General features: G+C 43.8%; 1 pseudogene across 1 annotated transcript in view; it reads left to right on the top strand.

The window, feature by feature from the left end:
* The first annotated feature begins 13,055 nt into the window (after positions 1–13,055).
* The window catches only part of LOC149236701 (LRR receptor kinase SERK2-like), a 120,169-nt pseudogene continuing 118,251 nt past the window's right edge, over positions 13,056–14,973 (top strand). Inside the window, exons 1-5 of the transcript XR_016246241.1 lie at positions 13,056–13,194; positions 13,433–13,504; positions 13,656–13,721; positions 14,155–14,228; positions 14,341–14,475. The product of XR_016246241.1 is annotated as an LRR receptor kinase SERK2-like (transcript). The remainder of the gene's footprint in view (positions 13,195–13,432; positions 13,505–13,655; positions 13,722–14,154; positions 14,229–14,340; positions 14,476–14,973) is intronic.

The following is a 14,973-nucleotide window of genomic DNA, read 5'->3' as shown; positions in this document are numbered from 1 at the left end:
CCGGCACAACACTGGCTAACCCCACCTATTTCTATGTTGGCTTTGCATTAGCCCTGCGTCACCTTCTCTGCCCTCTGCATCAGCTTTCCCAATTGTTTCGGAAGTTCCTCGTAGTTCCGGTAGTTCTCGATAGTTTCAGTTGTTCTAACAGTTTGTGACAGGCAGCTTTTCTGTGTTAGCTCTCTCGACTAATACGCTGCCTTTGTGTCAACTCTCCCAGCTATTGCTTTGTCTCTGTGTCAGCTCTCCCGGCTACTGTGTTGCCTTTGCGTCAGCTCTCCAGGCAGTTCCTGGCAGTTTCGGTTGTTTTGGCAGTTCTGGCAGTTCCCTGCAGTTTCGGCTGTTCTGACAGTTCTGGATTTTGCGTGACAGGCAGCTTTTCTGCGTCAGTTCTCCCAACTTTTGCATTGTCTCTCTGCAAGCTCTCTCCGCCTCTTTTTCAGTATTCTCCGGAAATTCCTTCTTTCGGATTCTCACTGCCCCTCAGCTGCAAGATCTCCCCAATCGATTTTCCTCCTGAGAACTTCTCACCTCAGAAAATCGAATTCTGCAATCTCTGTGTGTGTGTTTCAAAATGAACCCCAAGCCTCCATTTTATACTTTTCCTGTTGAGTCTTCAAAGGCTGAGATTAAGTCTCTATTCAATGGCTAAGATTAAAACATGACTTGTTCCACCTTCTAGATCATTCTCACCCATATTTTGATTAATACCTATTAATATTTTAATTTTCCCAAGTTTAGACTTATGAATTCCATTAAAAATATTAATTATTTTAATAAAATACAATCTGGGTGGAATATCACCAAACGGTTTCTGGGTTCTTTAGAGCTCATGTGCCTTAGCCTTTCCACCAATTTTCGAGGCTAGAGCACTTTCGATGCTACCAAAAACTAACACTCCCTCTTAGCGAGGAAAGTGCTCTAACAACAATGTTCACCTGCATGCTGCTCTGTTTTTGAAGCACCTCCTTTCTACACTGCTGTTGCCACCAACACTATGTTTCTGCTGCTACAGTACTGCTTCCCATGACACTGCCACTGCCACTGCTGCATCCATACCACAGCTCCCTCTCAAACCCTACATCGCTATGTTGTTAGCACTGCCACTGCTAACACTGCATCTATACTGCAACTTAGTTGCTGAGTGAAGCAACTGGAAAACATCCAAAATTAGTTGAACTTAACTTTGTTCAACATAATACAATGAATCTTGGAATTTGACTGCTGCTGATTTTGATCCTCTGAATCTCCTGCGCTGTTGCTGACTCCTACACTATGCCAACTGCATTGCTGCCAATCTTGCTCTGCGCTGATGAGTCTCTGGTCCCAAGCCACTGCAATTGTCCTCCAAACACTCCACTGCATCATCTAACACTAAGTCCATCTCGTTACTGCTGAACCTTGGGCTCCCGTAGTAAGGAATTGATCCAAGAGGTGGACTTCTCAAGGATCCTGCCCATCTGTAGCTCTTTCGAACTACCACTTGAAATCTCCCCACCTCCCTCTTGGAGATGCGGCTGCCATCTCTGCCAAATAGAAATGTCGAATGACCTCCTCTCTCCTTTGCATAACACTTAGACTGGCCTATGCACTCCCTGCTGGAGCTTGTAGATCTGCCCCTCTGCTATTGTTCAACAAGTGAAAATTCAGACTCCTTGGCTGGAAGTCCTCTAAGGAGAAAATTCCCCTTTTATGTGTCTTCGCTCTTTTCCAATGGATTTCTGGCCCGACAGAAATTGTTCTCTTCAAGCACTGCATTGAGGCTCTGCGTCACTCCCTCTATCTCTGCAAACTCACGAACTGGAAATCGTACCACTCTGTCATCTCACGCAGAGAGAGATTACCTCGGCTTGCCGGCAAGGATTGCACAATCCCTTCAAGGGGATTTGAATCGCTGCCAAGTGCAACTTTCGGCCTCACTGCTCAACATTGGATCTTCTCTTCCTGTTTCAAAATCACTGCTCTGATACCATGTGAAAATTCTTAGACTCGAAGGAACCCCTATTGCAGCAAATCTGAATCTACTTCACCTACTTGATTTTTAACATACATTAACCAAGTTATTCTTTTGAATATTGAAGCAAATTACTTCTGCAGCCTACACGAATTAAATATTTGATCTCATGAAACAGAAAATAGAGCAAGAACAAGATGCATAGGACACTTATTTTTGGACACAATAGTCCCCAGAAAAACCCAATGCGGGAAAACCGGTGCAACAGTTCTGAGGGTTTATTATTATGCAGGAGAAATATCTGAATACATATCTAGTATGCTCATCTAGCAATCCTTTACAGAGAAAATACTGGCAGAAAATCTGAGTGAGTTTTACCTCTCTTCACTCGGCAGAATCCCGACTAATTTGACACAAGATTGGCTAACCCCTGTTATTTCTGCGCTGGCTCTGCATCAGCTCTCTTGGCTATTTCGGCAACTCCCGGCTATTTTGGCAGTTCTCGGCAGTTTCAGCTGTTCCGGCAGTTCGTGACATGCAGCTTTTCTGCGTCAGATCTCTCGGCTATTGCGCTGCCTCTACGTTAGCTCTCCTGGCTGTTCCAGCAATTCGCAACAGTTCTTGGCAGTTTCAGCTGTTTGGACAGTTCTGGATTCTACGTGACAGGTAGCGTTTTTGCATTAGTTCTCCCGGCTTTCTGCGTTGTTTCTCTGCAAGCTCTCTCCACTTTTATCAGTGTTCTCCAAAAAGTCCTTCCAGATTCCCCTTGCCCCTTAGCTGCAAGATCTCCCCAATCGATTTTCTTCTTGAGTTTGCTCACCTCAGAAAATCGATTTCCTCAATCTCTCTATGTGTGTTTCCAAATGAACCGTAAGCCTCCATTTTATACTTTTCCTATTGAGTCTTCAACGACTGAGATTAAGTCTCTAATCAATGGCTAAGATTAAAACATGACTTGATATGCCTTCTAGATCATTCTCACCCATATTTTGATTAATACCCATTAATATTTTAATTTGCTAAGTTTAAACTTATGAACTCCATTAAAAGTATTAATTATTTTAATCAAATACAATCCGGGTGGAATTTCACCAAACGGTTTCTGGGTTATTTAGAACTCATGTGCCTTAGGCTCTCCACCAATTTTCAAGGCTAGAGCACTTTTGATGCTACCAAAAACTAACACAACATAGATGCAACACTTGAGAGGGAGCTATAGTATGGATGCAGTGTTGACAGTGGCAGTGTCAACAGTAGTACAGTTGCAGCAACAACGTAGTAGTTGGTGGACATCATGTCAGACATCAACAGCGCAGAGGACGATGTTAGGAAGTCATGATGATGTTTCAGTGGGAAGCATTGCTAGAGCACATTCCTCGCTAAGAGGGAGTGTTGATTTCTGGTAGCATCGAATGTGCTCTAAGTCTCAAAATCTACAAGGAGGCTTAGACATACGCATTCTCCAATACCCAGAAATCGTTTTGGGAAATTCCACCCAGAGACATTTTTATTAAAATAATTAATTATTTTTAATGGGATCCTAAGTCTAAACTTAGGAAATTAAAATAATTAAAGGGTATTAATATAAACCGTGGGTGAAACTTCTAGAAGAAGACAAAGATCAAGTCAATATGATCCTAGTCCTTGATTAGGATTTAATTTGGGTCGTTGATTGATCAACGAGAGGATTATAAGAGGAAGCTTGTTGGGCACTTGGAGAACAATCCGAGAGAGTTCAGAAGATTGAATTTCTGAAGCAGAGCAGCTGCTGGAGAGAGATTCAAAGTGAGCTTTTGTAGTGAGGGGTAGTGTAATATTCCTAATTAGCCATGGCTAATTGGAATATTCGATTTTGCTCAATTTTGCCTTCTATAGTTATTTATAAATAAAAAGATGAGGAAAAGGGGGACATAACTCACCTTTAGAATAAAGTCACTTCCTAGTAGCACAACGTTGTGACTTAAAGGGGAGCCAAGGGGGCCAAAGGACCACGTAGAGATGGTGCCCACGCAGACACTTGGAGGGACTGCGCAGATGGAAAGGAACATGTGGCAAGACAGGGACTGCGTTGGAGGAGGTGGGCCTTGGGATTGAGAGAGGCCAACGCTATAAAGGAGAGGGGGAGCCTCCTCATTTTGTCATTCGATTATGTGCATTTGAGCTAGTCACTTCGATGTAGAGCACGCTGGCTGTTTAGCTAGTCTGCAGCACTGTTTAGTGCATTGAGTGTCTCCGTTCGGAGATCTCACCTTTAGCCCCAGGGGACTTCGAGTGCCTGCTTGGGCAAGGTATTTCCATCAGTCTTTTTGTAGTAGTTTTATCAGCATTTTGGCAGGAGGATTGAGCATCTTGGATGACTGTGCAGTCTTGAGAGGGATGACGCAGTTCTTTCTGGCAGGAGTTCTGGATTGAGGGTTTGCAGGGGGGTTTGTGCTGGGAGATTGAGCAGGGGATCAGCCCTTGCATATTGGAGGATTTTGGCTGAGTTTCAGGCAGAGTTTTGGTGGGGTTTATTCAGTGGCAGCGCAGAGCCTTGAGGGATTGCGTGGGTCCTCAATGGGGGCGATTTTTGGGGGTTGGCCATTTCAGGGAAGCTTTCTGGGTTTCTTGAGTAGAGTCCGATTCCAGAGTTTCAACATTTTCTGAGGAGGGGAACAACCCCAAATCCTCATTTGATTTTCCAGCAGCAGCAACAACACGACATTGCTCTAGCAGTTTGGACGCAGTTCAGAGAGAGGCCATTCCTTTGCTATTTTGAGTGTATTTCTTCACTTGCCTTGTGCAAGTCAAGGTGCCATCTTTCTGATCACCTCCTGTACTCATTCTATTGCTTAGTATAATAAAATGGCTTAGCATTTCTCTCTGCATTTCTTGAGTATCTGCTTATATTCCATGTTTATATTATTATATGTTGCACCATTGTTATTTGCATCACTTTGAGCTTCCCGGTTATTATATCATTTGTACGTATTTGGTTGGAGTTTACTGGGGTTTGGGGAGTATCTCTGAAACGGGATAATATAGTGGTATCAGAGCATAGATCTGGCTTAGCCTATGGAGCTAGCAATCTATGACACCAGGGGAAAAGCCCTACTTCTGTTACAGAGGTAGGAGATACCGAGACATTGGGCGTAGGTTGGAGAACACCTATAGAGAGGGACACTATGTTCTAGTAGTGGACGCAAAACAAGAGGAGCCTGTGGTGGGCGCAGGACAGGAGGAGCCTGTGGTGGACGCAGAGCAGGAGGATCCGATGGCAGATGATGATGGGAAGAGATTTGCGGACATGCTCCTCAAATCAGTGCAGGATCTGTTGAGGTAGATCGAGGTGATGGGGCAAAGATTCACGACAGTGGAGGCTAGACAGCGTGAGAGCCCATGGGTTTTCCAGGTTGGAGAGGCATCGGGTGCATCTCACCATTTGCCAGAGCAGGGTGCCACTCAGCGTGATATTACTCAGCAGGTGGCCTCACATGCCCCTATTTGCTCTACCATGCCCACTTTCCTAGGAGCAGACACGGGGGCCGTAGCACAGCAGGAGGCAGAGCTGGTCACATGGGCGATTATTTTGTAGAGTACCAGGCCTATGGGCAGGAGTTCTGGGATGCTCTCTTATTCAGAGACTTTGTTCAGCTCCAGCGGGATAGTAGACCCCGCGACCATCACAGAGGACATCGACATTATCACGATGGAGACACCCACCACACAACTAGTAGATTCCACTTGCCTACGTTTGATGGTTCATCAAACAGTTCGACAAGGTCTTGGGTGGAGAAGCTGGACATCTATTTCCAGGTTAACCAGACGTCGGAGGCAGAGGCCATCAAGGTGGCGACATTACATTTGGATGGTGAGGCCCAGGATTGGTGGTTCCATGGGATGGTTACACTAGGACATTCCACCGTGATGACATATGCCAAATTTACCAGAAGATTGATGGAGAGGTTTGATCGGAGGGATCCAGAACAACACTTCTTTGAGCTGACGAGGCTCAAGCAGATAGGGAGCCTAGAGACCTACATTGTAGACTTCTTGAGGATTTCAGTGATGGTGCCAGATCTATCCACGACACAGAGGATTTACATGTATGTTGAGGGGTTAGCAGAGCCACTTCGGGGTTTAGTCAGGTCCACTAGACCAGCCACACTCTAGGATGCTATTAGCAGGACCCGGGACTTACAGGATGCCTTACCCAGGACTCGGACACCTTACCCCCAGAGACAGGTTTTCCAGCCTAAGGGGAAGGATGTGATGATTCTGCATCCAAAGGGGAATCCAGGACAAGCACAGATTGATGATGATGCCAGGAGGGATTTGAAGAAGAAGCAGTTGTGCTTTACCTGTCAGGAGCCGTGGGCACCGGGACATAGATGTGCTGCCGACAAAGCACATTTTATTGAGGTCTTCTCCGAGAGCAGTAGGGAAGAGGATGAGGAGGATGATGTGGAGGCAGGAGGTAGTCATGCCGCGCAGGATCATTTGCCACCTCCACCACTAGCAGTAGATGGTGCAGCTTTTGCACCTACCGGAGGGGCCCTTGTAGCATTGCGAGGAGTCCCCAAGTATTTGACGCTGCGCGTACGGGGGATAGTACGTGGCTAGCGGGTATCAGTTTTGGTTGACAGTGGGCAACCCACAACTTCATCGGTGCACAGATGGTTGAGCGAAGAGGTATATAGACAGAGAGCTTTGATGGCTTTTCAGTTTTGGTCCTAGGAGATCAGACCATGGTGTGTGCTTGTTATGTTCCAGAGTTATCAGTGACGATGGGCACCTACACACTGACTGACCACTTTTTCGTGGTTGATATTCTGGACACCAACATGATATTGGGTGTTCAGTGGCTTATCACTCTAGGGAAGGTCACGACAGATTGGAAGACCCTAGAGATGGAGTGGGATGATGAGAAGACAGGGAAGCATGAGAAGATACGGGGACAACACACATATCCGCCTCAGACTGTTTCGACTCATCGGATGGAGGCAGTCTTTCGGAAGGGAGACGTAGAGTGGGCAGTGGAGCTGCATGCATCAGAGGCAGGGACTACAGGGCAGACAATGCACCCAGAGATACAGTCCATCCTTGACCGGTATGCCGTAGTATTTGGGGAGATTCTGCCAGGACAGCCACCAGACCGAGGGTTTGAGCACACCATTGAGCTTGAGCAGGGCATACAGGCAGTGATTACTACCCCCTATAGGCATCCCAAGGCCTATTGGGATGAGATTGAGCAGGCCATTCAGGAGTTGCTGGCCCTTGGGCACATTCGGCCGAGCACGAGTCCTTTTGCTTCTTCCATGGTGTTGGTGAAGAAGAAGGACGACACATTGAGGATGTGTATTGACTACAGGGCCCTGAACAAGAAGACCTTGAAGAACAGATAGCCCATACCCAGGATCGATGAGTTGATGGATGAGTTGAGAGGAGCCCGATCCTTCTCAAAGATTGATTTGAGATCTGGGTACCATCAGATTCGCGTGAGGAACATGACATTCCCAAGATCGCCTTCAGATGTCACTATGGGCACTTTGAGTTTTTGGTGATGCCGTTCGGGCTAACCAAAGCCCCAGCTACAGTCTTGCATGAATCACATCTTCCGCAGTCACTTGAGGAAGTTTGTGTTGGTATTCTTTGATGATATACTCATTTACAGCAGGACTTGGGAGGAGCATCTCCAACATGTTGAGACAGTGTTGCGCATCTTGGAGGAGCAGTAGTTCTATGCCAAGCTCTCCAAGTGTGAGTTTGGATTGACAGAGATGTTTTACTTGGGACACATCATAGGGGTGGACGGAGTGAGAGTCCACAAGGAGATGATTAGGGCTATCCAAGATTGGCCAGAGCCGAGGAACGTGACGGAACTTCGAGGATTCATTGGTATTTGTACTTACTACGGGCAGTTCGTCCAGAGTTTCTCTTAGCTTGCTGCACCCCTGATAGATTTGACGAGGAATGGGGCATTCAGTTGGTTGGATACAACGCAACAAGCCTTTAATAGGCTCAAGGAGGTGATGAGCAGTTGCCCAGTGCTTGTATTGCCAGATTTTTCGCAGCCATTTGTTTTGGAGTGTGATGCATCGCGAAAGGGGATCGGTGTAGTATTGATGCAGGGAGGTCACCCTATAGCCTTTTAGAGCCGGAAGCTCCTTCCGCACGGGAGGTTGTATTCTATGTACGACAAGGAGATGTTGGCCATCATGCATGCATTGGCCAAGTTCTGGCAGTGTTTAGTGGGCAACAGGTTCAGGGTGAGGACTGATCACAACAGCCTCAAGTTCTTTTTGGAGCAGAAGCAGCTACGGGAGAGGCAGTAGAAGTGGATCAGTAAGATCCAAGCATATGACTTTGACATTGAGTATGTCAAGGGTAAGAACAACGTGGTAGCAGATGCCCTTTCACGTAGACCAGCCACATTGTCTCTTATGAGCTTGGACGCACATTGGAGGGCTCGACTCTTAGTAGAGTACTCCAAGGACAGATTTGCATGTGAGGTTTTGGATGGGCAGGTGGCGGATGACAGGTATCGGGTGGTCGATGAGATCATCTACTACAGGGACTAGATCTTCTTGATTGAGAGATCTCAGCTCAAGAAGAAGATACTTCAGGCATCACATGATTCACCATTGGCTGGCCATCAGGGGTTTACCAAAACCTACAGGGCCATTAGAGAGAGGTTCTCATGGAAGGGCCTCAAGGAGGACGTACTCCAGCATGTCCAGGAGTGCGACGTTTGCCAGAGGAACAAGGAGGAGATGAGCCATCCCGCAGGATTATTGCAGCCTCTTCCCATTCCGGAGGGGAAATGGGAGAGTATTTCGATGGACTTCATCACAGGGTTGCCCATGGTGCAGGGCAATGATTGTATCTTTGTAGTCGTTGATCGACTGACAAAGTATGCACATTTTTTTGCCATATCTGCAAACTACACAGCAGCATAGGTGGCCGACCTGTTCTTCAGAGAGGTCTTCAGGTTACACGGTCTTCCTAAGACCATCATCAGTGATAGGGACAGCCATTTCATGGGCGGGTTTTGGCAGGAGCTTTTTCGGTTGGTGGGGACGGAGTTGACATCGAGTACCAGTTATCACCCACAGACGGACGGGCAGACAGAGATAGTTAACAAGTGGCTGGAGGGCTACTTGCGTAACTATGTCAGTGGGCAACAGAGAGCATGGCTGAAGTGGCTGCATCTGGGGGAGTACTGCTACAACACTACACGTCACATGTCCATCGGTATGTCACCATTCTATGCTTTGTATGGATATTATCCTTTATCTTTTGCTGACGTAATGTTGGGTGCTAGCAAGGTTCGTAGAGCCAAGATTTGGATCCAAGAGAGTCAGGATATTCTCCGAGCTGTCAAGGATAATATGGCTACAGTGCGGAACTAGCAAAAGCTGTATGCTGACAGGGGTCGGGTGGAGAGACAATTTGAGGTAGGGGACATGGTCTACCTACGGTTACAGCCATACCGACAGTCGTCACTGAAGCAGAAGGGGGCTGAGAAGCTCAAGCCCTACTTTTATGGGCCATATAGGGTGATACACAAGATTGGACAGGTTGCGTATGAGTTGGAGCTGCCCCAAGGCAGCAAGATTCATAACGTCTTTCATGTATCATGCCTGAAGAAGGCATTGGGATAGCATGTGACAGTGACAGATGAGCTACCGCCCATGGATGATGAGGGGCATTTGGTGTTGCAGCCAGAGGCTATTATTGATACCAGGGAGAGGTAGCTACAGAGTAGGACGGTTCGGGAATTCTTGGTGAGGTGGAAGAATTTATCGGATGAGGATGCCACTTGGGAGAGTGAGAAAATTTTGCAGCATCTATCACTTCAGTTGCTTGAGGACAAGCAACATTTTGCCGGGGGAGACTGTAATATTCCTAATTAGCCATGGCTAATTGCAATATTCGATTTTGCTCAATTTTGCCTTCTATAGTTATTTATAAATAAAAAGGTGAGGAAAAGGGGGACATAACTCACCTGTAGAATAAAGTCACTTCCTAGTAGCACAACTTTGTGACTTAAAGGGGAGCCAAGGGGGCCAAAGGACCACGCAGAGATGGAGCGCACGCAGACACTTGGAGGGATTGTGTAGATGGAAAGGAGAACACGTGGCAAGACAGGGACTGTGTTGGAGGAGGTGGGCCTTGGGATTGAGAGAGGCCAACACTATAAAGGAGAGGGGGAGCCTCCTCATTTTGTCATTCTATTATGTGCATTTGAGCTAGTCACTTCGACTTAGAGCACGCTGGCTGTTTAGCTAGTATGCAACACTGTTTAGTGCATTGAGTGTCTCCGTTCGGAGATCTCACCTTTAGCCCCGAGGGACTTCGAGTGCCTGCTCGGGCAAGGTATTTCCATCAGTCTTTTTGCAGTAGTTTTTTCAGCATTTTGGCAGGAGGATTGAGCATCTTGGATGATTGCGTAGTCTTGAGAGGGATGATGCAGTTCTTTCTGGCAGGAATTCTGGATTGAGGGTTTGCAGGGGGATTTGTGTTGGGAGATTGAGCAGGGGATTAGCCCTTGCATAATGGAGGATTTTGGCTAAGTTTCAGGCAGAGTTTTCGTGGGATTTATTCAGTGGCAGTGCAGAGCCTTGAGGGATTGCATGGGTCCTCAAAGGGGGCGATTTTCGGGGGTCATCCATTTCAGGAAAGCTTTCTGGGTTCTTTTGGGTTTCTTGAGTAGAGTCTGATTCCAGAGTTTCAACATTTTCTGAGGAGGGGAACAACCCCAAATCCTCGTTTGATTTTCCAGCAGTAGTAACAACACGACAGTTCTCCAGCAGCTTGGACGCAGTTCAGAGAGAGGCCATTCCTTTGCTATTTTGAGTGTATTTCTTCACTTGCCTTGTGCAAGTCGAGGTGCCATCTTTTTGATCACCTCCTGTACTCATTCTATTACTCAATATAATAAAATGGCTTAGCATTTCTCTGTGCATTTCTTGAGTATCTGCTTATATTCCATGTTTATATTATTATATGTTGCACCATTGTTATTTCCATCACTTTGAGCTTCCCGGTTATTATATCATTTGTACGTATTTGGTTGGAGTTTACTAGGGTTTGGGGAGTATCTTTGAAACAGGATAATACAAGGGATAGTATCCGAAGGGAAATCTTTCCCAGTCGGAGGATACTCAGCAGAGAAGGCAGAGGGATATCCAGTAGTGGCAGCGCTGAGCCAGAGGGGCTGACGTAGAGCCACGCAAAGGCAGCGTAGAAGCCAAGAAGGAGTCTGAAATTTGCAGAGGGAATTCGAGTTTCAAAAGCCAGGAGCCCGGGGTGTGAGACCGGAAGGCAGAAATTGAATCATTTGGGCAGCAAATCGACCAGCCAGAGGATTGACGCTGTCCCCAGAGAGCTTGATGCTGGGCTGACGCAGAGACAGCCATAAAAGTTGGGGGCAATCATTCTAGGGCGTGATCAGCCAGGATTTCCAGTGATAGTGTGAGGTAATCTCACAAATCTCTCTGTCATGTTTATTCTCTGTAACTGGATTGCCGGGAAGGCTTCCAGAGATGTATTCAGATTTTACTAGTGTAATAATAAAACCTTCAGATTTGTTGCACCGGTTTTCACACATTGGGTTCTTCTGGGGACATTTGTCCAAAATTAACGGTGTTATTGTGTTGTATTTTCTTTCTTGCTTGGTCTCTTGTTTCCACATATAAATTAATTAAAGTGAATGTTGCAGTGTATGTATTTCAATATTTTCCGTAGGAAACTGCAAATAACTTGTTCATATAAATCTAACAAGTAGGACAAATATCATCAGTTGCTGCAGTAGAGATTCCAGTTTAGGATTTTTCAGTCTCTAAGGTAGTTAGCCTGAAAGGGCAACACCATCAATTTATTTTATCGTGCTATGCCAAATCTCTAAATTAGAATAATATGCAACTTCAAAGCTATAACTTCATAATCTTTTACCTGTGGATTTAGATCTTTAGCGAAAACTTTGCAATGTTGCAGAGCTCTTAAAACACATCACCTGTTTAAGTAAGGTAGCTGTTTAAAGAATACTGTCCTATCTCATTGCAATTTATAGCATTTACTGATAATTTCTTCTGTGCAATGGAAAAACTGTGTGCATCTCCCCTAACATGCAAATTTGGACTCAAGATTGGCAACTGTGCAATATTGCAAAGCTCTTAAACAACATTACCTGTCTAAAGAAAGCAGTTCTATTTCAATGCAATATTGCAAAGCTCTTAAACAACATTACCTGTCTAAGGAAAGAAGTTCTATTTCAAGGCAGTCTTTACTGATATTTTCTTACGTACATTGGAAAAACTGTGTATATTTCCCCTAAGATGCAACTTCAGAGTGAATATGACCATAACTCTGAAATGCTACAAAGCTCTTGAACCACATGACCTGTTTAAAGAAAGCAGTTCTATCTTATTGCAATTTGCAGTGTTTTCTGATATTTTATTTTATATTCTTGTAGAACCGTGCTTAAAAGATTCAGTAGGTTTTGAATGAAAGGTTAAGGAAAATGCACAATACTTCTTTCTTTTAATTATGTTTGTCTCTTTTCTTAAGTTGTTAGGACCTTCTGCTTGATAAAATTTCAAGAGAGAAAACTTAACACATGCGCACACACACATACACACACACATGAATGGGACTCAATCACACACAAATATGAATGGGACCTTCTGCTGGATTATATGAATGGAGGGTGGCTCAGTCGCTAGCCAAAATATCAGCTGGTAACCCAATGGGACTCGGCCAGACCTGAAATGAAGACCTCATGGTGAACTGTGCCTTGAAACAGTCCTTTTGAACCAACTGAGCTAACCCACTGGGCTGTGTGTGTGTGAATTCAGTTGATGACATTGATCACTTTGGAATTATTTTCCTATGGATTTTGTTGTATATTGGGAAAAGCTTGGAATTATATGCCTTGTTATCCTGTGAATCCGTCACTGTTTTATTGCACCATAAGTGGCTTCGTGAAAAGTATTTGTATAATTTTGGAAGCTGAGGCTTTTAATCTCATGAATTTATTCTAAATCAGATGGACATAAATTTAGTGTTTTTCTTCATTGAAATAGGAACTTACATTTTGCTTCCCATCAATGCAGAGCACTACAAGATAATCACATATCTGGCACACTGCCAAGTGAACTAGGTAACATGGTAAGTCTACAGAGCCTGAATCTGGAAAACAACAATATCACTGGAGATATTCCGAGCTCTTTGGGTCAGCTTCCTGATCTTCAATATCTGTAAGGAAATGGTCTATGGATTCTTTACAAAGCCAATCGCCAAATTTAACTCTACTTATTTAAACATATTATAGGATTTTGCTTAGGGACAAGTTTGGGAATATTAAGGAAAATGTTAACTCTTACATTGAATATCATCTTTCTTGCCGTCTGTATGTTTTAGATTGGTTTTAGACTTTATGTAGGCATCTATGTCTTATTTTTCTTCTTAGACTGCTACCCTTTGACTAAGAAACAGGATAATAAGAAACAATAAACTTGGTGGAGAGATTCCGCCTTCAATAGCAGGGATTCCAAATTTGATAGAACTGTAAGAGTTGGTTACTGTATTGTAGCAGGCATTTATTCCATTTTTGGAAATTTAAGTTTATATAACTATGTTCCTTTTAGTAACATATTCGAGTTTGAGGTATACAAATGTTGTTTGGCTTTGTTGACACTAGGACCTGCTTGGTGTTTAGGGACATATCCTCAAATGATCTCACTGGAAAGATTCCGGAAGCCATATTTAAAGTAGCTAAATACAAGTAAGAAGACATGTTCTTTAGTGATTTAGATGAGTATATTTAAATTTCATCCGATCAGATTCCTTGCTATCTCATGAAAACCTGGTTAATAGCACACTTTAATGTGTTATCAATTGTATACTAAGAAACCATCATGATTCTGATAAAGTTAACCTTATTTAAAGTTACAGCATACGTACTTGATCACTGTCTTATGTATGCTACAGTAGAACATTTAATGAGTATAGTGTTCTTGAGATATTGATGGTAAAAATAAATTTATTTCATTTGTAATGGATGGCTAAACACAAATTGAATGAACATCAGATATTTTGGATAGAATTCATCGAGAGGAAATTTTCTTTGGATTGGACTAAATCTGAAATAATATCTTATATTTTCATTTCACATTGATGTTGTAACAATTAACATTATTGTACTGTCATGCTTGCAGTTTCACTGGTAATAATCTTAACTGTGGTTCAAGTTTTCAGCACCCATGTGCCTCTACTCTTTATTCAAACTCAGGTTTTTCTATTGTTCACTATGCAATGTCATGCATGTGGTTTTTTATTCTATTTAGAGATCTATTTTGTACTCTGGAGTCTGGCCCCAAAATGTAACCTTCCTTAATTTCCAGGTTACCCCAAGTCAAAAATTGGAGTTCTGACTGGTGGCCTTGGAGCAGCTGTTGTCATCTTGACTTTCTTCCTCTTCCTTTTATGGAAGAGCCGAATGTGGTGCTCCATACGAGATGTTTTTGTTGATGTTTCTGGTCTCTTTCGTTCTCTGTGACTCTATCCTGCTCTAACTCTCTCTCTCTCTGCAGTGTGCAACTCATTTGCTAAAAAATTGTTTCCTTTGAGGTAAAACCTAGAATAGCATGGATTGCATGTATTCAGTTGATAAAACAGAACAAAAATGATATCAAAGCATTCAAATGACAGAAAATTACAAGAGAAAATAGACTGGAAAAATAAAGAAGGGAAAATCATACGATGGGGTGATTTATAATAAAAGTTTCAGATGATATATATTTAGCAGTTCAGAAGAGTATGTTGAAGCTATGGTATGATACTAAGCAATCATGGATTGAATAAATCAGTAGAGGATATGCCTTTATATTAACTCAAGTTCATCCATTTTCCTAATATTATCAAAATCACACTCTAAATCTTAAAATCCTTGGGCTTTTGACACCAATAAGAAGCTTTTCTTCAATTAAAGACAAGAAATGCCTCAATAAAGGTTATCAAATAACAGGATGTCTTGG

This window comes from Pinus tabuliformis, chromosome 8 (genome assembly GCF_031772625.1).
Source record: "Pinus tabuliformis cultivar Carrire ecotype Pingquan chromosome 8, CPIR1, whole genome shotgun sequence".
In the NCBI taxonomy this organism is placed as follows: Eukaryota; Viridiplantae; Streptophyta; class Pinopsida; order Pinales; family Pinaceae; genus Pinus; species Pinus tabuliformis.
The sequence above is the reverse complement of the archived record's forward strand: the minus strand, read 5'-3'. Positions and strand labels throughout refer to the sequence as shown.